Source organism: Sturnira hondurensis, unplaced genomic scaffold (assembly GCF_014824575.4).
Source record: "Sturnira hondurensis isolate 20B ecotype Veracruz unplaced genomic scaffold, ASM1482457v3 Scaffold0017436, whole genome shotgun sequence".
Taxonomy (NCBI): Eukaryota; Metazoa; Chordata; class Mammalia; order Chiroptera; family Phyllostomidae; genus Sturnira; species Sturnira hondurensis.
The window spans coordinates 6,877,726-6,901,940 of NW_028090067.1; the positions used below are offsets into that span (position 1 = coordinate 6,877,726).

At 37.6% G+C, this 24,215-nt stretch overlaps 1 protein-coding gene across 5 annotated transcripts in view; it reads right to left on the bottom strand.

The window, feature by feature from the left end:
* Positions 1-24,215, bottom strand: part of ANKS1B (ankyrin repeat and sterile alpha motif domain containing 1B) — an 806,451-nt gene that overhangs the window by 336,499 nt on the left and 445,737 nt on the right. The window lies entirely within an intron of this gene.

Below are 24,215 nucleotides of genomic sequence, written 5' to 3' on the forward strand. Positions count from 1 at the left end.
CAGATAAACGTTGCTGATCTAAAGCGTTACAGTGTTTGGAGAATAATGATTCTCTTTCTCTATCACACGGCATCAAGAGGAACTTCTCTGAGATTTTTTTTTTCATTTTTGAATTACTGCAAAATACAGAAACTGCATCTCAGTCTTGAAGTCAAGATAATTCATTTCTTGTTTGCCTGGCTTCTTTCAAACAAAAGTATTACCAGGCATGAGAGATCCTTTTCCCCTCTGATATTTATAATCCATGTCTACCAGGGTTACCATTCCAAATTAGCTATAAAGGTAACATTACTGGGTAGAATTTTTAAATAAAGAAGAGCAGCCCTAACCAAAAATAATTCAAGAATAACAGATGTAAATGTGTGAGTTTTACTGAATGGCAGCCAGATTGAGTAATTAATTTAATAATTAAGAGAAAAGAGAGAGTAATAATAGAACCCATAGGGCCAGATCATCAGAAAGAATAAGCCTCTTACTTCAGATTGGGAAAGAACTTGAAAATAGGTTAGTCTACCCACCCCCTCAGCCCTGCTCCCACCACCCCTGGCCACATGAACCCCTTGTCACTGTGTTCCTGGAAGAATATCATCTAATTTATGCTTGAATGCTGCCTGCAACAGAGCTCTTACTACTTATCAAGAAGACTCCATTTATTAGAAAGACATTTTACCGCCTACCTGACTCTGCTCATTGGCTCCAGCTCTGCCTTTGGAGTCCCAGAGTGGGGACAGTGCCTTTTTCCCCACAGATGTTTAAAATTAAAAATAACTCTCATCACCACCCCTCCCCCAATCTGGAACAGGGCCCAGTGTATAGTAAATGCTCATGAAGTATTTATTGAATAAAGGAAATATCATTTTTCTTCCCCCCCAAATCATATCTTTCTGTTTCCTTCCTATTTTTAAAAACATTGTCAACCTCCCAGAACACAGACATTAAACTTGAAATGTCTTGCACACTCTCTCCTTCACTGCTGACACCAGTTCCCAAGTTCTTGCCATTTCTCATTGTAGAGTCTCCAGCTTTTAGTCCCTTGATTCTATTTTCCTGTTTCTCATTTATGGAACTTCGACTGACTTTAATCCTGCTTTCCTCATGCAGGCCCCCTGGCCTAAGGCAGCAGTGCCTGTGACATTGGTCTTCCCACCCCTGATAGTTCAAAAATATATTTTATATGTAGGCGTCAGAATACGTTCTCTAAAGTACTATTTTGATTATCACTCCCTTTTCCAAAACTCTTTCATGGTTTTCAGTTGAATTCAAAATAAACTCTCAACTTCTTTGATGATATTTTGGGGCCTCTTTATGATCAACTACAGATAATTCACCTTTATTTCCCTCTCTCCAGTGTTCCCATTAGGTGGAATCACTGGCTGGTCCCTAAAGGCAGCCTGTAACCCATGTCAGTTGGCTTTATTACGTCCCTACATTTCTGCCCCGTCATTGGCTTAGAATCAGGTGAAACTTTCTTTATGAAACCTCCTCTAATCCCCCCTAATGGGAATAAATCTCTTCCTTATCTATCTTAAGTGGCATTTTTAGACTTTATTATAAGATGTATTTTCTGTCTAACATTAAAGTTATTGGTGTATAAGACTTACTCTTTTTTTAAAATTTTTATTTAACTCTCGTTCCAGTACAGTTTTCTGTCTTGTATTCCCAACCCTGCCCCCCCCCAGTGCTCCCCACCTCCCTCCCATCTCCGCCCCCCACCTTAGTTATGGTCCATGTGTCCTTTATACTTGTTCCTGTGAGTCCTTCCCCTTTTCCCCTGTGATTCTCTCCCCTCTACCCTCTGGACCCTGTCAGCACGTTCTGTATTTCAGTGTCTTTGGTTACATTTTGCTTGCTTGTTTGTTTTGTTGTTTACATTCCTGTTAAAGGTGATATCATATGGTATTTGTCTTTCACTGCCTGGCTTATTTCGCTCAGCATAATGCTTTCCGGTTCCATCCATGATGTTGCAAAGGGTAGAAGCTCCTTCTTCCTTTCTGCAGCATAGAATTCCATTGTGTAAATGTACCATAGTTTTTTGATCCAGTCATTGACTGATGAGCATCTAGGTTGCTTCCAACTCTTGGCTATCATAAATTGTGCTGCTATGAACATTGGGGTGCATAGGGTCTTTTGGATTGGTGCTTCAGGGTTCTTAGGATATACTCCTAACAGTGGAATTGCTGGGTCAAAAGGCACGTCCATTTTTAGTTTTCTTAGAACATTCCATACTGTTTTCTATAGTAGTTGTACCAGTCTGCAATCCCACCAACAGTGAACTAGGGTCCCCCTTTCCCCACAACCTCTCCAGCACTTGTTGTTTGCTTCTTTGTTTATGATAGCCATTCTGACTGGTGTTAAGTGGTATCTCATTGCGGTTTTGATTTGCATCTCTCTGATAGCTAGTGATATCGAGCATCTTCTCATGTGTCTCTGGATCCTCTGTATGTCCTCCTTGGCGAAGTGTCTGTTCAAGTCCTTTGCCCATTTTTTAATTGGGTTGCTCGTCTTCTTCGAGTGGAGTCGTGTGAGTTCTTTGTATATTTTGGAGATTAAACCTTTGTCTGAGGTGTCATTGGCAAAAATGTTTTCCCAAACTGTTGCTTCTCTTTTTATCTTGATACTGTTTTCCTTGGCCATGTAGAAGCTTTTAAGTTTGATGAGATCCCATTTGTTTATTCTTTCCTTTATGTCCCTTGCTCTAGGGGACGTATCAGTAAAAATATTGCTGTGTGGAATATCTTAGATTTTCCTGCCAATGTTCTCCTCTAGGACTTTAATGGTTTCCCGGCTTATATTTAAGTCTTTTATCCACCTTGAATTTATTTTGGTGTATGGTGTAAGTTGGTGCTCGAGTTTCATTTTTTTGCATGTAGCTGTATAAGACTTATTCTTAAATATAGGAATGTCCTCCTAACATTGCACACAGTAAGGAATCAGAATGACTCTGCTAACCCAAATCATGGCACTTTATTTTCATAATCCAAACTACAGAAAATCCTCCTAGTTTTGATTTAAAATTTTTTTAAAGCTTTCCCAAGTACGCGAAGTCTTTACAAAAGAAGATAGTTGGGTTTTGAAACAGAATTTTCGGGTGAATTTTTGTTTATTATCCTCATCCTCTCTTTTACTTTATTATAACTTATCCTTGATTGGTTCCAGGTCTTTTAGGAAGGTCAAAGAAGGCCAAAAAGTTTGTAGCTGTCTAGAAACCCATTCTAAGAAATTCTAGTTCACAATATTACCTGTATGAGATATTAAGAACAACACACAATCTGTCCTGGGACATCTCTAATGTCGGTACGAAGGGGAACGAAGTATTAATTACAGCCTCTCCTAGGCTCATGTCCACAGTGTTCCCCTAGATCATTATAAGCTGTGAGTAGGTGAATAAGCTACATAAAGAGTGAGCAAACAGCACAATAATGATTGGACTTGGTAAGACATTTGTCGATTGACCAGCTCCTCAAATCCCATCTCCTCTCTTGAGATGCAAAACAGGGCTGAAGCACAGGGAAGAGTGCCACACACATCCAAGGAATTAAATCATCTTTGTTACATAAATGAATGACAATGGAAATGACTTTCATAGGATTTTTGTTTCTTAATAGAAAGAGAGAGATCTGTATCCATCATTTATCTACCAAGGGGCGTTTCAAGGTCTGGGATGCTATACAAAAATAGCTCAGAGAGAATACTGGGTACTAATCACTTGACAAATTATTTTATAGACTGATTGAATTTTATTCTTTGAACTGTTCAATGATTCAATTCATACTCAGAAGTTCTCATATTTTGGTGAATGGTTACAATGCCAGAGTGAAGTGAGTTAGGAGACAATTGAATAGAGAAAGGCAGAGAGAGGGAGAAGAAAGGACCTTGAGTCATGTTGTTAAAGTTATTGAGTTAAAGTATTTTCTCATGAGCCAAACCTCTAAAAGAAACCTGGTCCAGGTCTGAAGGTCATTTTTAATAGCGTTTAAGTCTACGTTTTCTTGAAACACCTTCTTGGAGTCTTAAAATTCTTAAAGCATAACAATGCATTAGTAGGTGGGCACCTTTATTCAACTAGAACTTCTCTAAGTCCCAAAAGTGAGATAAGAGGAGGGAAGGAAGAAACTAAAAGTTATTCTGGCCCTGCTATGTCTGAAGCAGTGTGGCGTGGATTATTATCCCCATTTATAGATAAGGGAATTGAAGCTCATAGTGTGTGATGAAACTGGGAATTTTCTTTGACACAGTCTTTAAAAAAATAATCCTGAGGGTTCCACTTCCAGAATGGCAATGTCAAGAGCTCCATGGACCCTATTCCAAGCCAAGCAAGCGTAATTGTATAGGAAAATGAAACCACCATTTAGAGTCTCTGGAAATTGTCTCAGAAACATACAGAGGACGAAGAAATATTTATTCAAGAATATCTATTAAAATCTTGTTAAGAACAGAGAGAATCTATGGCACTGGAGCCATGACTGGTTCCCTCCCAAATCAGCTGGAAAGAAACTCCACTCTGGATGGCTAGGCCTAAGAGGATGGCACTGTGTCTCTTCTCAGTCCCTACTCATGGCACATAGTGTCTTATCAAAAGAGGTGGGCCAGTAACATTTCTGATTCCCCTAACTCCAAGCTGCAGAGGTTAAATTTCTGTGCATGTGTAGCTGTGATGCCATGGGTTCCCTTTGCCCTCCTAGCCCCCATTCATAGAGTGGAGGCTCTACCCACTGCAGAAGGCTGGGAGCAGTGAGGCCCTCAGTGCCCTCATCCAGCTTGACTGTAGGCCTGAGGTCCCAGGCCCAGAAAGTCAAGCTGAGGAGATGAGGCTACCATCCCTGCCCAGAGCCCAGAAGAGTGGTTCAGAGCTCTTGCCAAAGGGGAGAGTCCATCCTTAAGTAGAGAGTTCTGTAAAGCTCTAGCCCAAGAAATTGATTGTGTTTGAAGTAGAGTATGGGGACGTTCGAGCCTAAATGGGTTATTGAAAACAATAAAGATTTTTATGATAAGCAATTAAAAGGAGACTGACTAGTATCTCCCTTATAGTGACTAGCTTGGTGGTAGGCCAGCTAGTTTTAGAGAATCAAAAAAGGAGACAGTGTAGAAGTGCCCTCTTGCAGTCCTAACAAATGTCCAAGGCTGGCCTTAACGACTATTCCAATCTAATTGGACAAGACTCTAGAACAATTTATATCTCAGCAAGCTGCCCAAAACAATACAGAAATCAGTTGGCCACTAGTGGAGCCTAATATCTGGGTGTGATACCACATGAGGCATATAGCTGAAAAGAAAGGTTAGGGAAAGAGCGAAAGAGACCTCTGCTGTGACTGCTGTCACCCTAGGATGGCTGTGCCCATGGGCAAAGCTGCACCCTTGAGTGGATAAATACCACATGACGGACCCATATAATGGGATACTGTGTGGCAATAAGAAGAAATGAGTTACCAATAGATGCTACAATACGGATGAACTGTGGAAACATTATAAGTAAAATAAGCCATTTGCAAAATATCATATATTTTGTATGACTCCATTTATATGAAATATCCAGAAAAGGCAAATCTATAAGAACAAAATGTAGATTAATGGTTGCCTAGCGGTAGGGAGAGAGGCTTGGGGGTTAAAAGTCAGTGACTGTTAATAGATATGGGGTTTCTTTTTAAGGTGATAAAAAATGGTTTAAAATTGACTGTGGTGGTAGTTGCACAGCTCTGTAAATATACTAAAAACCACTGAATTATGCACTTTAAATGAGTGAATTGAATAATATATAAATTATAACTCAGTCAATTTACAATTATTGAATAATGAGATAAAAATAATAAAAATAATTCTTAATTTTCTTTACATTTATAAGAACAAAATACACACAACTGGATATGTGTACATTGTTATTGTTTTATATATGCTGCTATTTTTAGTGCTCTCTAGTTTTTTGTTCTTCTTCCATTTTTTGTACTTCTTCCCCCAGTCCCTCCATACCATCTGTGTCATCCAACCTCTCCTTAAGGTGATTCATGATAACAAACTAGTGTGTATCTTTCATGCACATTCACCCATTGGCACAGACACAGATATGTACAAATATATATGCATGCATATGTGTTTGATATATAAATGCAGGGGTTACTTTGGACAGTTTTTCATAAAAAATATAATCATATCACACTCATTTTTCTGATCCTTACTTTTTCAACAAAGTCTGATAGAAATTCTACCAAGTGAATGATAAGCTATAATTTATTCTTTAAACTATAGTCCACAATTTTGATATATTATATTTTATTCATTTCTTTGCAGGTTATATCCAGGCCCACCCCTTCATTTTCTTTTTAAAATTTTGTATTTTGAGTTCATTGTAGATTCACCTGAAGTTATAGGAAATAATAAGAAAGAGATTTTGTGTAGGCTTCACCCAGTTTTCCCCAATGGTAGAGCCTTATACATCTATAGCATGGAATCACAATCAGGTAACTGGCGTTGGTAAAATCCATTGATCTTATTCAGATTTCACCAGTTTTACAGGTGTTTATTTGTATACATGTGTGCCTGTATGTGTTGTATGTGTTTAGTTCTTTGGAATTTTATCACATGTAGACCATGTGACCATAATCAAGGTCAAGATAAATATACTAGCATCCCAAGGATCTTTCTTGGTATCCTTTCTATGGCTATCCTTGGTAGCCATAGCCATCTCCCTCCCTCTCCCACTAACAACTACTAATCTGTTCTTCACTTCTATCATTTTGTCACTTCAAGACTGTTAGATGCATGAAATCATACAGTATACAAGCTTGGGATGGTCTTTTTCCATTCAGCATAATTCCCTGGAAACCCATACAAGTTATTCTGTGTATCAGTAGCTCATTTCTTCTTATTGCTGAGTAGTTTTCCATGGTACAGATGTACCAGAGTTTGATTAATAATTCACCCACTGAAAGACATTCTGGTCATTTGCAGCTTTTAGCTGTTACAAATAAAGCTTTTATGATCATTAGTGCATAGGTTTTTCTTTGAACACATGTCTCCTCTTTTCTAGGATAAATGTCCAAGAGTGCAATTGCTGGGTCATGCAGTAAACACACATTTCATTTTATAACAAACTGTTATATTATTTTCCAGAGTGGTCATACCATTTTACATTTATCTAGAAATGTATAAGAGAGAAAGTTTCTCTGCATCTTCACCAGAATTTGGTGCAATCGCTATTATTTAGGAAATGTTAGCTGCTCTGACAGGTGAGTAGTGGTACTTCATTGTGGTTATAATTTGCATTTCCCTCATGGCTACTGATGCTGAACATATTTTTATGTGTTTATTTGGCATCCACACATTCTTTTTGGTAGAATGTGTGTTCATGTTTTTTTGGTTATTTTCTAATTGGATTGTTTGGTTTTGATATTGTTGAATTTTGAGGGCTCTGTATATTATCAATACAAGGTCTTTGTAGATTTTTTATGCACAAATATTTCCTCCTGGTCTGTCGTCTGTCTTTAGTTCTCCAGATTTTTGCAGAGCTAAAGTTTTTAATTTTGATGAAGTCAATGTATCAATTCTTCCTTTAATGATTATGTTTTTGGTATCTAGCCTGTTTTTAACTTTTTAAAATGACTATTTAAAAATGTCTGTATTAAATAGCCAATAATGAATCATTTTTTAATCTGAAATTATTAACCCCCCCTACAATCTGGTTGTTTACATTTTAATGGACGAATGCATCTAGGGTAATGAAAATCATGCTTAATTTTAACCATTTTATATTATTTTATGATTACATTTACCTACAACTTTGTTTCCTTATTTTCCTTTTCTTCAGTTGTGTTGGTCTCATGATATTCCTATTCATTCCATTTTTGCCTTTTGAAATTTGAGATTTTGTAATACTTCTCCACTTCATTCATGATTATTTTTCTTTTTCCTGCTCTAAATATCAGACATGCTTTTCTAGAATTATTTGAAAATAAAGTACTAGTTCTTTCCCTCTTTAATACAGTCAATGTCTCACCTACTTCAGTCAAATCAGGCTTTCAGAATATTTTTTCTTCTCTATTCTCCCGTGTGTTGTAATTTCTAAAGTGCTTTTCCTTTACCTTTCCCTAACCTATTCTTAGGTTTTGCTGACAATCTTTTCTAAAACTTTGTTCTAGTCTATTACTAGCATTTTACTTATAGGATATTTCTTCTATTCAATGATCCCTTATTCAATATGTATCTAGAACTCTCACATCATGTTTGTCATATCAGTTTAGATTTAATTATTATAAAGGTTTCTTGGTCACTGTTGTATTATATCTTCATAACTTTCTCCATCTTGGTATTTCTGTTTTTATATGGGTTTTTTAAATATATTCTCATACACTCAGAAACATTTTGAACCAAATGAAAATAATAGTATAGCATATCAAAATTTGTGGCTTTAGCCAAAGTGGTACTTAAAGAGAAATTTGTAGCATTAAATATCTATATTAGAAATAAAGAAAATTTGAAATCAATAATTTTGTCATTCAGTTTAAGAAATGAGAAAACCAAGAAATCCTAGAAGTAAGCAGAAATAAAATAAAAATTAAAAATAAATAAATAGAAAAAAGAAAATAAATAGAATAAATCAATGAAACAAAAAACTATTATTGGAGATAATCAATAGAAGTGATAAAGCACTCCTCAGGCTAACCAGGAAAAAATCCTGAATAAATAATTTACCAATATTAAAAATAACCGGAGTGACAGCCCTACAGAGACTATAGACATTAATAAAGATGATAAAGACATATTATGAATAATTTTATGCTAAAGTGTTCAACAGCTTAAGTGAAATGGATGCATTTATTGAAAGATACAACTATCAAAGCTCACTCACGAAAAGTTTCCTAACTGAATATCTTTCCATTAAAGTAATTATATTTATACTTAAGGATTTTCATAATTCAAGATGTGAAGTTAGCATTACTCTGATACCCAAACCAGACAAAGCCTTTGTGAGGAGAGAAAATGACAGGTCAATGTTTGTCATGCACACAGATGTAACAATTCTTTAAATCTCAACAAATATATTCACTGCCACATCAAAATAACAAAACATGCCCAAGTTGGGTTTATCCCAATAATGCAACCTTTCTTTAACACTCAAAACCCAACTAATATAATTCACCATATTAATTACTAAAGAAAAACCATATGATCTTCTCAGTAGATGCAGAAAAAATCATTTGAAAAACCCCAACATTCATTCCACCTAAAAACTCTCAGCAAACCAGAAAGAAATTTATCAAACCTCATGAAAAGGCATCTATTAACAACCTGTTTGTGAAAGACTGAACACTTTCCTGTTAAGTTCAGAGAGCCAGGCAAGGATGCCCACTCTTACTATTTCCATCTAACATCGCCCTGGAATTCTAGTCAGGATAATGAATTGTGAAAAAGAAATAAAGTGTGTCCAGATTGAAAGGATAAAGTTCAACTGTTTCTGTTTGCACAGGACATGATTATCTCTATATAAAAGCCTATGAGATACACATAAAAAGCTACCAGAATAACGCGTTTAGCAAGGTTGCTGGATACAAGATAAATATATAAAAGTCCATTGTATTTCTAGACACTAACGATGAACAATGAGAACTTGGAATAAAAAAATGTGTAATTTACAATGGCATAGAAAACAGGCATTTTAAGGAGTAAATCTCCCAAAAAACTCATCAGACTTATCCACTTAAAACTACAAAGCACTGCTGGAAGAAATCATATAAGATCTCAGTAAATAGAACAATAAAGCATATTCATGGATTGAAGAACTCAACATTATTAACATGACAGTTTTACCCAAAGTCATTCATAGATTCATTGTAATCCCAATCATAATTCCAAGAGGCTTAAATTTGTGTGTGTGTGTGTGTAAATTGTCAAATTTTTCCTAAAATTTCTATGGAAATGCAAAGGACCAGGAATAATCCAAATAACTTTGAAAAAGAAGAAAACTGAGAAGGTATGCTATTTGAAGTTATGGCCATATAAATCTAAGGTCATTAATACAGTGGTGTATTAGTCTTAAGGTAGACAAAGAGATACATGGAACAGAATGAAGGGTTTGGAAACAAGCTGACACACAGAGGCCTGATCTGGTTCTGACTAAGGTGAAAAGGCAATTCTGTGAAGAAAGGAGAAACGTATCTGTGAATGGCACTATGACAACTGGAGATCCATACACCAAAAAAGGATTTCAATCCTTATCTTGCACTTTATGCAATAATCACAGTTCTAAGTGTAAAATCTAAAACTATAAAACTTCTAGAAGAAAATTTAGGAAAAAATTTTTAGAGAAAATCTTGAACTTGGGCTAGGCAACAAAAGCACAATTCTAAAAGAAAAAACAATCATCAAAATTTTAAAATTCTGCTCTTTGAAAGATACTCTTCTGAGAATTAAAAGACAAACTGCTGATGAGAAGAAAGCATTTGCAAATTTTATCTGATAATAGACTTGTACCACATGTATTAAAAAAACTCTCAAAACTTAGTAAAAAGGAAGCAACAGATCAATTATTTTAAATAAGCTAAAAATTTAAACAGATACTTTACCAAGGAAGACATATACCCAGCAAATAAGCACATGCAAAGATGTTTATCATTTGATATTAAGAAAGTGCAAATGAAAACCATAATGTGATACCACTTTTTAGAATGCATAAAATTAAAAACGCTGACCACACCAAGTGTTGACAGTGATGTGGATCACCTGGAATTCTTGGACAGGGCCAGTGGGAATGTAAAATGGTCCAACCACCACAGGAAATGGAGTATATCTTAAAAAGTCAATATACATCTACTACATGGCCCAGCTATACTACTGCTGGGCATTTACCTAAGAAAAATGAAAGCATATGCCATCCAGAGACTTGTATGTGAATGTTCATAGCAGCCAACAGCTGGAAACAGCCTGTATGTCCACCAACAGATTAATGGATCGACAAATTATGGCCTATTCATGCAATGGATTATTACTCAGCAATAAAAAGGAATAAATTTATGCATGCATCACATAGATGAATGTAAAAATCATTCTGCAGAGTAAAAGAAACTAGAATCCACCCCTTTAAAAGACCTCATTTTGTATGCTACCATTTATATAAAATTCTGGAGACTGCACACTTACTTACAGTGAGGGATAATGGATCAATGACTACCTGGGGACAGGGAGAAGGACAGTGGCAGGGGTGACAAAGGGGCACGAGGAAACTTTTGGAGGGGATGGATGTTTCTTTTGTTGATTGGGGTGATGGTTTCACAGGTGTCTCCATCTGTCACTCATCAAACTGTACACTTCAAGTTTGTGCAATTTATCGCAGGTCAGTCATACCTGAATAAACCTCGTTTTAAATGTTTTTTTTTTAAAGAAAGAAAAGGAAATAAAAAATGGTAGGGGAGGGAAGTGACTTATTTTAGCCAAAATTATCAAGGAATGCCTCTCTGAAAAAGGGACATTTGAACAGACTGGAACACAGCGAGGGAGCAAGCCATTCTGTATCTATGAAAAAGGAATTTGAGGCAGTTGGAACAGTGAGTCCAAACTCCAATATCCTGTCCTCTGTTGTAATGGCCTGGTGATACAGGAAAGTGGAGGACTAGCTTAATTTTGACATGTTCTTAACTGTTCTCACTGTATATCATGTCGCCATTGAAGGTCTTGGTGATAGATGAACGTGGTCTTACTCAAGGATACTGTCTGAAAACTGTTATAACTGTTATTAAATTAAATCCATCGCATCAGTTTAGGTTTCTAAAATTAATTTTCTCTTTTAAAAGTAGAAGGCAACTAATACTCTACTTAATTTTGACATCTCTTAATTACATTTCAGTTATTGTGGGAGGAGGATGCTCCCTTTTACATTTTTTTCATGCCTTCAGCACCGACTGACATCTTCAGCAAATACTTACAAAGTACCTCTGGTTCCATGCATTCTTGCTAGGAGGTGGGATTTAGCTTTGAACATCCTCGCACATATGAAATTTACAGGCTAGTGGAAAACACTGGTTAATTACCCAGAAAATGTCATTTGAGATTAGAGGAGTTAAAACTTAGAAATACGATTGTTTATTGTGGCCATACAGAAAGAAGAAAAGAATTCGAGAAAGCTGTCAGGTTCCATGAACAGAAATCTGACATATGATCTGCTTTAATAGCTTCTACTAGATGACCCAGTTAATGTGGATAACCGATTTGGCCAAAGTGGCCGATTTCCTACCTGTTTTGAGTAGGAAAATGGCATTTAGGAAGGGATGAAGAAAAGCTACTGGAAAAGAGTTAAAAAAAAACACAAACTAACCACTCAAAAATGTAGTAAGCACCTACTTATCATAGTACCAAGGTAACTGACAAAAGGAACATACTTTTCTTTTTTTTCCAAATTTTTTTATTTAATTATTTTTTCAAGTACAGTTTTCTATTACTCCCATCCCATCCCACCCCCCGTGCCCCCCCCTCATTTCCACCCTTCTCAGTTGTTGTCCATGTATCCTTTATGTATGTTCCTCTAAATCCCTCCCCTATTTCCCCTGAAATTCTCTCCCCTCTCCCCTCTGGTCACTGTCAGCCTGAGGAACATACTTTTCAATGAATGTGAGTCTTCTGAGTGATCTAAACCATAAATAAAGAAAGGGATACGGTGGGCGGGGCATGGGAGAGCAACTGGGAGAGGTAGTATAGGGCCGAGGGGGAAGGTGGTGCAATAGAATAACAATGAAAAATAGGGAGCTTGTGCTTATTGAGTACCTACCATGTGGCTGACCTTTTACACGTTCTCTTCTTATGTAAAATAATAGCAAACATTCATTTACTCTGGTCAGATTCTACATGTTCTGTGTGTATTAGCTCATATTACTTTCATGACAACTTTGTGATGTACAGTTGTTATCAGCTCCCCTTCACAGGGGAGGAAAATAAGCTACATGGGGTCCTCAGTTGTGTAAAGTCACCCCGTTAGACTAAATCTTTGGTATCCTGGTTCCAGCTGTTAGCCACAACTCAGTACTGCTTCTCCATGCCAGGTGCGGAGGGTGGGAAACCAGCCCTTCTGCAGGAGGGAGAATGCGTGCCCGTACACAGCTGGCAGGTTTGTCTTGAAAGCTTGTCCCAGTTTTTCTGTTTATTCTTCTTCCCACTCTTCATCTTATGTTCATTATCCGTGGATTCTCCAGTGTAAAGCAACGGGATAAAGCAGGAGGGGATAATGAGAGGTGGGAGAAGAGTAAAACCTATCAGTGGATATTTTTATTCCACCCTAACAAAGGGCTTTTCTGTGATTCTAGAAAACAGCCACTTCAGTGTCGTTTCCACATGGGCGCTCAGCCTCTGGTCTGCTGGGCGTGGATGGCGGTGCTGTGTGTCCAAGGCGAGGCTGCCTCGTCGACAGCCAGTGCGGCATGATGGTCAAGAGCCCAGACCCTGGAGACAGGTGGCAATGGCTTTGAATTTTGGCTCTTCTTCATTATATAAATATTTGCTGCTTCTGTGGTTGAGATGGAGCAATAGAAAGGGTACCGTTCTGCTGGGGCAAGTTTCCTCAGCTTCATTTTCCTTTGGTGAAGTGAGGGTGACCTCACCCCACCCACCTTATGGTTTTGTTTGTCGCTAAAATGAACTAACACGCGCGGGAAAATCGCCAGGACTCTCAACACACCATTCAAATGCCATTATCTTTGCTGTCAGTAAAATACAAACTTGTGTTGCTCATTCGTCCCTCAGTCAGAGGCACTGGTCCTGACCCATCGGTGCTTTTTCTCACCCAATTCTCTTTGTTGCAGACAGACCACAATACCGTCTGACCAAATAACAGAGAAGAGCACATGGTGCTGCGAAGTGATCAGAATCCCCAAACCCATGATAGCATTCGTGGCTTTGTCTTATCTGATGCGTCAAGGACCAGGTCTCAGCAAGAGCTGAGAAGAGGGCGCTGTGGCGACCACAGCGAGATGGGATGGTTCGTATGCCCAGCTTCAAAAGTGAGAAAAAGGACTACTGGTTACTTATTCCAACATGTTTCAGATAAAGACGGGTCATTGTTGAAGAGGCTGGTAAAAAAGTCCACTTCAGTAAAAAGGCTAGACACGTATTTTGGAGAGGTTTGCACATTCAACTAATAACAACGGCGATGGTCGTCTCTATGTGAGCCTACTTTCCTGTCTTTTAAAGCTTGTAATACAGGGGTAGGTGCTGGGGGTGAACGGTGTTTGCTCCTGTGGGACAGTGAAAGAAAGACCCCAGTGATTCTATTTTTTAACTAAAAAGCATCGGTTTCTCAGTTTTTTTCTGTTCTAAAAAAAAGCCCTCTGAGCTGAGAAACATAAATTACATATCTATTTTCCTTACAGAGAAAGGTGACAATGAAAATTAGCAAGAAGAGAGATAATGCAATGAGAACAATGCTTGTTCCACAAATCAAAGGGCAGCCATTTGGCAACACAAGCAGAAATGCACAGCAGAGGTGGGGGACGAGGAAAGGGAAAGGAGATGAGTTGTTCCAAGAACTGTGTGACGTTGCGGGTCAACGGAGTTCTGGGTCATGAAGCCAAGATTTAAGCAGGAAAATGTTCCAAGATTTATACTTTGGTGTTTAAATGCTAAGGGAAATGAGGAGCTCAGATTCACTCTTCCCTACGGCCTTGAATTTTATTTTGAACTAAAAACTTCATGAAATACTGAAAAAATACCATGCTTTACAAAACAGATCTGACAACTTATGCACTGGGGTATGGTCTAAAATAGGAAATGAAATTTAAGTCTAAAATCTTCTGGCAGACAAGTGTATGTGTGTGTATATATATATATATATATATATATATATATATATATATGTGTGTGTGTGTGTGTGTGTGTGTGTGTGTGTGTATGTGTGTGTATGTGTGCATTTTTTAATCAGGGCATACCTAATTTTAAGAAATAGTAATTCCATGATTTAATTCTCATTTATCTTTCCTTTAAGGCTTCTGGCAAATGTTTGAATCTTTGAGAACCCGAAGTCATCAAGGCCTCCTGTGTGCCAGTGACTGTGTTAGGCTGGGGGAAAGGAGACCTGTCCTGCCCCCCAGGACCCACAGCCCAGTGGGGAGAAGGGTACTGTGGAAGATGACAAATCCTATAATGTTGGAAACTGCTCTGCCTGGTTTCAGGAGTTGTAACCGCCCCTCCATGGCTAAGGCTGAGTGAGCGACCTCCGGACTGTGAGCCACTAAGGAGACAAAGCTTGTCTCTGGCAGCAACGGCTGCTTCTGCTTCATCCCCTGCTCCCAACACTTGGTTGGTTAGTCTTTAACGGGTAAGACCCCTCAGAGGGCGGGGGGCAACCTAAATCAGACACAATCACTTGGGAGGCCATCAAGGAAGGCCTCCAGGGGCTGCAACAAAGAGGGTGTGATGGACCCTTGCCCCCTGGCTATTCTGACCTAGCTGAGTCCCCAGGTCCTCTGGGAGAAGTGCTTCCTGGGTCCAATCCACTTAAGCCTAAAAACCTATGACGGGGAAGGCAGTGCAGCCCTTTGCCAGCTAGAGCGGGATCTGGGGTGATCGAGCACAAGAATTCACAAAGTCCTGTGAAGCCTGCTTTGCTAAGACATTTTCATTCATATGATAAGGGTCCGAGCAGGAAATGAGTATGATTCCCAAAGTTTTTGCAGCCCCCTTACTTGACAGACACTGACTATGATTAAGCCCTCAGATCTCTTTGAAATGCTATCTATTGTTTGATCCTGGCCACCTGACATTGATTGATGAGCTTTACTTGTATTCCTGTGTATTACAACCCAATAAAAGCCGTTGAGGAAGGGGTTCTTGGTCTTTCTCCTCTGGAAAGACCAAGAACTGATCACCTCTCCTCCCTAAGCAGATCATGTCTTGGTAGTTTTACCTTCATCCATGGTAGACAGGGTGACTTGCAGGCAAAGTTGCCCCCACATTATAATGGTGGCGTGTACCAAATATAAGAAAGAAGAAAAAAGGAAAGGGTGCTTAATTTGGCTTAGGTAAAGGGCTTAAGAGAGTTTACAGAAGAGTTTGATTGATCTGTGACTTGAAGACTTAGTAGGAGTTTGTGAGGCAAATAAAAGGAGAATGGTTCTAATAGTTTATTTTATGTGTCAACTTGACTGGTATAAGGGATGCTGAGAGAGCTGGTAAAACAATTATTTCTCGTGTGTCTGTGAGGCTGTTTCCAGAGGAGATTCACATCTGAGTCTGTAGACTAAATAAAGAAGACCACCCTTGCCAGTGTGGGGGGTCTCGCCCAATCGGCAGAGGGCTTATTAGGATGAAGTCAGAGGAACAGTGGACGTACTCTCAGCTGTGATGCGACACCCATCTTCCCTGCACTTTGACCCTGGCACTCCTGGTTCTGGGGCCTTCCAACTGGGACCAGGACTTCCACAGTCAGGATCTGAGCTTGTCAGGCCTTTGGACTCAGACTGAATTATACTGTCATCTTTCCTGGTTCTCCAGCTTGCAGATGGCAGAGTATAAAACTTCTCAGTCTCCGTAATGGTGTGGGCCAATTCCTATAATAAATCTCCTCTTATGTATATCTATCTCTCTATCTCTCTCTATATATCCTATTGGTTCTGTTTCTCTGGAGAATTCTGACTAATACAAAAGTATTCCAGGCAGAGGGAATTACATGAGTGAAAGGTATATTTGAGTAAAAAATGGAGCAAATAGTTCATTACTATTGAAATTCAAAGGCTATATGTACATGTCTCAGGAGGGAAGTGCCACAAGGCATGGGGTGAGACATGTAGGCAGAAGACAGATAACCAAGAAACCTGTATGCCAAGAAAAGGAGTACCTTCTTTCTCAATAACAGAGAGATACAATCCAATTTGTGTTGTCTAAACAATATCTGGGAGGACGTGAGAGACAGACAAATGCATGGAAGAAGCCAGAAGTAGGGAGACACAGGAAGCCTGTAAGGCTTTCTTTCTCATCAAGCAAACAGACTAAGTGACACAACCAAGTATTTTTGAGTTAGTCTCTAAGTAGAGGAAATTCTGAATATCCTCTGGCTCTTGGAACCCTCCACAGTAAGCCCCAGTTCAGTAACCGACTGAATTTCCTGTCAAAGGAACTTGGCCTGCCATGCCTCAACCACAGAAGTCGGACGTGGGGTTGATTCTTCTCAGAGACACCTCATCTAATTGGTTCAAATGTAGCTCCATACTCTTGGCAAATGAAAACTCTGGACAGGAGGAGATCAAAATTCCAAGTGTTCTGTGCACGTATTACAAGTGGTAAAAAGGAAATGAACACAGGATAATTTTTAAAAACATGTCTGGTGTGAAGATTAAAAGAACTGATAAATCTGGAAAATGCTTAGATTAGCACTTGGCATAAGTCATGCATTGAACAAATATTAGTGGAAAAGTAAAAATATTCACTATATAGTAATTATTAGTTATATATTATTAGCTATAATAGTATTTATTTATAATAAACACCATATATAATAATGTTTTTATATAAATATTAATCACCACCTGAGGATATGGTTATTGAGTTAAGGCAGGGCTGTCCAACCCATGGCCCCTGGGCTGCATGTGGCCCAGATGTCTATGAATTCGGCCCAACACAAAATTGTAAATTTACTTGAACTATTTTTTATGCTCATCAGTTTTCATAGTATTTTTGGATTTAACGTGTGGCCCAGGACAACTGTTCTTCTTCCAGCATGGCCCAGAGATGCTGAAAGGTTGGACACTTCTTGTAGAGAGAGAAGGGAAAGAGAGAGGGGGCCGGGGAGAGAGAAAGAGAGACAGTGATTGGCTGTCTCCTGCATGTACCCCGAGAGGGGATGGAACCTACAACCTAGGTATGTGCCTTGACCAGGAATCAAACTTGCAACCTCTTGGCGTGCAGGATAACGCTCCAACCAACTGAGAACCCTGGCCAGGGCTATTATTAATATTAATTGGCTCATGAGCCATAAGCAAATTAAAAAAAATCAACTTGCTGAGTCGGTCAAACATTGTCTAAAATCCATGAAATCCATGATTTTGAAAGAACTTATCAAGAAACTCTGGGTCAGATTTAACACCCATCACTCTAACAGATGCCTTGTGATTAAGTATGAAACCAGATAAGGTACTGAATTCATTTAATCGTCTTAGCCTAACAATTTTAACTATTATAAAATCTCCCCAGTAAATACCCACTGTGATAAAGGCTTGTTTACTTTCTCACTGATAAAGTCAACTAGTAAATCTATGATTTCTATAAAACAGAAGCCCCTTCAAAATATTTTTAACCACAAGGTTAATTTCCATTTTCTACTAAAATCCTGGAGTCAGGGCTAAAGACATGGTTTTACTTCATTGTCTCAGCAACCACAAAATGTCCCTTTTGTGATAAAGTGGGATGCGTTTTGGAGAAACTGAATCTCTAGCTTGCACGTAATCCTCAACGCAAGACAATCTCAGCAATTTCACAAGCAGAAATGCTCATCTATTTCAGATAGAGGCTCTGGCTAAAAATTAGACTATAAACCCAAAATAAAAAAGAAATAGAGTTGGCTTAGAAATGTTGAATTAACAGACCAAAACAACTTCATTCCATAACATAAACATATAATTAGGAATTTAAAACAAGCATTGAGATTAATAATGACTCAAAGTCATGGGGATAGAAAAACAGCTTTATCTTGTTTTCTAAAAAACCCAGAACCAAACCTGGAAATATGTCATGAACAGTTGTTTTCACCATGTGGCATCCATTCCTCTCTTCCCATAATGACCCAATTTTCTATTTTCCTTGGAGGGTGGGGTTCTTAACCCTTCACTAGCTCTCAGTTCCTGTGCTTTAGAAAGAGTATCTTGTACCCCATCCTCAGGGATGGACATATAACTCAAATCTGTAGACAAATTCAGTAACTTGCTTCTAACCAACAGAATACCTCAATATTGTCAGCATGTCACCTCGAAGGTTAGATTACAGAAATTTAGATTTCATCTTACTAGGACACCCTCACCTTTGCTGTCTTTGATGAAACAAGTTGCTATATAGAGTCCTGTGGCAAGGAACTGAGGAATACCAATGTCCAGCCGGGAAAAGAGGCCCACAGTCCAATACCCAAAGGAACCGAATCCTGCCAATGGTCACGTGAGTGAGCTTGGAAGTGGACCCTTCCCCAGGTGAGCCTTCAGATGAGCTCCAGCCCTGGCCGACACATAGACTGCAGTGTTGTAAGAAAGCCTGAAGCAAGAACCCAGTAAGCCATACCAGGTTCCTGACCACAGAAAGTGAGATTAAAAAAAAAATGTGTGTTTTAAGCTGCTAAATTTTGTGGTAATTTGTTATGCATCAATAGATATCTAATACAATTGCTCGTAATTCATCTGGCTGTGTATGTACCCCTGGCCAGAGTATTTCACTCAAGGTTGAGCATATGACCAAAATTCAAAGCGAATAAAGGTTAGACTCGAAACCAAAGAATTTTGTTAATCTACCTTACCCCTACCGTACACACAGCCAAAATATGGTGAACACATAGGCTTGGTGGTGTTGGCAATCTTATTTCCACCACTTTGGAACCTGAGGATAAAGCCAATAAAGAGAACAGAGCAGAGAAATGGGAAGGAGCTGTGTCCAAATAAACTATTTTGAGGCCTCAGGATCAAGCAGCATCTGAGACTTGAATTTTCCTTGGCTTTTTTTGGATATATCTCCTTTATATTTTATAAACATTACTAATATGTTGTATGTTTTAGAAATATACCTTTGTGCTTGAGTCAAATTGAGCTTTCAGATCCAAGATATTCCATAAAATAGTAATTTCATTTCTTTCCTTGTTTTTGGTTTGTAAATAATATTTTACTCTCTGTATAAAACAGGGCTTGTTGACAGAGCTAAGGAAATTGATGGTCTATAAAGAAAATCTCTTCTTCANAATTTTCCTTGGCTTTTTTTGGATATATCTCCTTTATATTTTATAAACATTACTAATATGTTGTATGTTTTAGAAATATACCTTTGTGCTTGAGTCAAGTTGAGCTTTCAGATCCAAGATATTCCATAAAATAGTAATTTCATTTCTTTCCTTGTTTTTGGTTTATTAATATTATTAGTAAAATAATATTTTACTCTCTGTATAAAACAGGGCTTGTTGACAGAGCTAAGGAAATTGATGGTCTATAAAGAAAATCTCTTCTTCAGCACTTCTAGATTCTAAGATAAATTTAAAAAATAAAATATTAAAAATCATCTCAGCAGCATTCATGTAGCTAGCTGATATTAGCTAGAACAAGACCAATACTGCTTTAAATTCTATAATCATTATGTAATTTGTTTTTAACTATAACAATTAAATTTCTAATATGTTGCTTTATACTGTGTCCACAAATCATTTTGTTCTATGTTGAATTCTTTTAGCAGCTAAATAACATCTTTAACTTCCATCAGCATTTAGCAAAGTCTGCCCAGGTTCTACTGAAGTTGTTTTAATGTGTGAATATATCCTTCCTATTTTATAATCAGATCCTAAAATTTTACATAAATCGTATCTATGTTTTCAATCTCAATAAGTATGTTTTATTTAATGAATTTTGGTTTCTTTCATCAATATACTGTAGTATTTTATCTTGAGCTTCTATTTTTTTTCTATTGATTTGACCAAAAGTGGTCTGCTATGGGTTATGTGAAACATGGTTTAATTGAAGATAACTTTATACACATTGTTCACCTAATGGGTCACAGATAAGTAACTTAGGACATATATGTAATAAAATAACAACTTTTTGTAGTTTTAGATGTAGCTTAAGTAAAATGGAACAAAAATTTATTTTGTCAAGGCCAAGTGCCAGTTAATTGTAGATCTAAAACCTTTATTCACAGTCTTGTCAACCCATTCACAATCTTTTGAACTATGAATGACTAATCTCATATCAGTGTAATAAAAATAATGCTTCGGCATCACAAAGGAATACCAAATATAAAGACAAGGTAGGAAAAGATGTTAACAATAGTGTAATGAAGCTTAGGTTGTAGTGTTCATTTATATGAACCAAAGTGATCCTCTAAATCAAATGCACGTTCTGGGTTAACTAAACATGATGATAAGAAATAGGTTTAGTGAAAATACATGCTTACTATCAGTAGAGTTGTCTATCTTAACTTGATACATACTCTAGAAGAGAATTGTGCATTCTCTTTCCTCCCATCCTTGATGTCAATAGCATTTTGTAATTAGGGTGTAGTTTAGGGCCACGCAACAGCTGACCTAACATATGAGCCCTAACAACTTTTCGAAGTTTAAGAAGAATGAAGTCCTACGTAATCATAGTCAAAATGCCTCTGAGAGACCATGTCTTCATCTATAATATTAGAATCTGTATAAAGAGTTTTTACTTCATAGGATTGTTGAGAAACTAAATAATACTTAGAACAGTACTTGCCATATGATGTATCCACAATGAATGTTAACTTCCACTATTCCTATTACTACTGTGACTATTTTTATTTAGTATTAGCATCATCATCATTACATGGCTTTCTAGGGTCTCCATTATTTGGGCTTACTCTACCTCACATTCATGCATATTCCCTTCCCTCCATGTTTAAGTAAATACCTTCTGGTACTCATTACCTGCCTCATGCCTTCTTGCCCCAGTTTTTGCTCATGCTACCCTCTCTACCTGCCATGCCCTATGGCCACCCCCACCCTCATTCCCAATTTCCTAAACGCTTTATTCTTTTGGTTCTTCAAGGTCCTTCAATGTCTTCCATAAAGATACACCGAGGAGGAAGTAACTTCCTCCTATGAATTCCCACAGCACCTTATCTGTATCTCTTTCATGGCACTTTTCACTTTTGATACTGTGTAATATTTATGTATACGTATTATATTTTCCACCAGACTTTAAACACCTAAGTGGTGGAAGCCACGTTTTAATCACCTCTGTCCCAGAAGCGAGCCCTGCACAAAGCTTTATTTTTCTTACTGTTTAACTCAAACAATCATTTTTGAATGGAGGAATAAATGCTTATAGAAATCAGATACGTAACTTTAGCTTCATTAGGAAAGCTTTCTAAATGACACATCTAAGCAGCACTTAATCCCCCCACCCCCCGCCCCAAATAGCAGAACAGAGAGAGACTCATTGTNTTTATGTATACGTATTATATTTTCCACCAGACTTTAAACACCTAAGTGGTGGAAGCCACGTTTTAATCACCTCTGTCCCAGAAGCGAGCCCTGCACAAAGCTTTATTTTTCTTACTGTTTAACTCAAACAAACATTTTTGAATGGAGGAATAAATGCTTATAGAAATCAGATACATAACTTTAGCTTCATTAGGAAAGCTTTCTAAATGACACATCTAAGCAGCACTTAATCCCCCACCCCCACCCCAAATAGCAGAACAGAGAGAGACTCATTGCTGGAGACTTATTTCTTAGATATCCAAAGCTGGATATTTTCTGGTTACTGGATTCTTCTGATTTTCCCAAGATTGAAGCTGCAATCTTAAATTAAAGGAAGTTCCTTGAGGGCAAGAGAACTTTCCCCTATCTTCCTATCATTTAGGTAGAGTGAATGCTTCTTGATTTCAATGGAATTGAACAAAATGTAGAATATGAATTTCTGAGTTGAAAGAAACCTTGAACTTTTTAAAAATTTCCAGTGCTCTGCTCTTGGAGCAAAACTTCATCCTTTTTTCAGGCTGGTATATTGTCTGCCTAAGCTCCAACCACACACTGAACTTGAAACCTATGATTTGTTTCTGCAGGATTAATGTTGTAGGAGATTTTAGCTTTCATTTGGGCAATGATCAAAGGGAACTGAACTCGAAGTGAAAGATTATAAACAGCATGTCAATAAGCAAAGTATTTTCCTTTGGTTTTATCTTAAACGTGTTAAAAAAATCAAGGTGCCCTTCACAAAACTAAATTTTACCTTTCAAAATAATATTTACATATTTGAAAATTGGCAATTGAAACAAATTTAATTTGTCTACTGAGGCAAAGAAAGAGACTTTCTCAGGAGAAACTTTTAGTTATTAATTACATGAAATATTTGGAAAGAATAAAAAACAGAGTTGCATCCAAAACTGAAGGATTTAGGGACAATGATGATGACGACTGCATCTACTACCACTGTTACAGGTGATCTAGATGTTGTTGGCCACGTAAAAGAACTGTTGTAGGTCATCTTCAATTGGGTTGGGGCTAACAATTGGATTGGGGCTAACGATTGGATTGGATTGGGGCTAACACAAGGGGCGTTCGAGTTTACAAAATTCTATGCTATAATAAAAGAAATAATGCATACTATTTATGCAGTCAAGTAAGTTTGAGAAATACAAGGATAAGAAGTTAAATAGGTTTCTTTAATACAGATCTTCTAAAAATCTTTGAAATATTGATGTGCTTCATGAATGTGCAAGAAAGGGTATACGGCATTGATGTTGCCTGACCTTATGTAGCCTTGGGTTACTTTCCACATTTTTATTAGACACCTTGAGGGACTAATGATGTATGAAACACATTTTGAGAAATTTATCCTTAATATTGCCCAAAGAATGTTAATGGCAACATTCAATGGGACATCCAATATGTCAAATGCAATGCTCATAAGCACATTTTATTTATAGTGACATATCTAAAGGGCACAGTCCTGAAATAAAATGTGCCTTATCATCTTAAGTGGGGGTGTTTTCTAAAGAACAAGGAGTTTTTTTTTACAACATTTGGGTATAAATTCTTCTGTTGTTTTGTGATTATTCACTAAACAAGTAACCTGTTTTTACCTTCTTTAAGGTAAATACCATGTTAAATATCACGATAAGTAAAAGATGGTAAGACAGTATATCTTCACATTTAGAGTGTAAAACAGTTAAAATATGTCAAGAATCTATCAATACTTCATCAAACCATCAAAGATTAAAGAAGTCAAAGATCAAATGGGACAGAGGAGAATGTTTCATGGAGATGTGAGTCTTGAGTTTGGCCTAGGAGACTAGAGAAGACTTAGTTAAGCTCTAGTTGGGCTCAAGTGTGGAATATGTCCAGAATAAAGAAGAGATTCGGTGTCCCAAGTTCACAGCAGAAAAATTTCCTGGATATGGAGTTAGAGATTTAAATTCCAATTCCAGTTTTGAAAGTCAGGTGCTATATGATATGCTTTAGCTTTCTTGTCCACAGATTATGGAGAATAATGCCTGTTCTGCCTACTTTCAAGTACTGTTAGGAGGAATATCTGTATACTGCA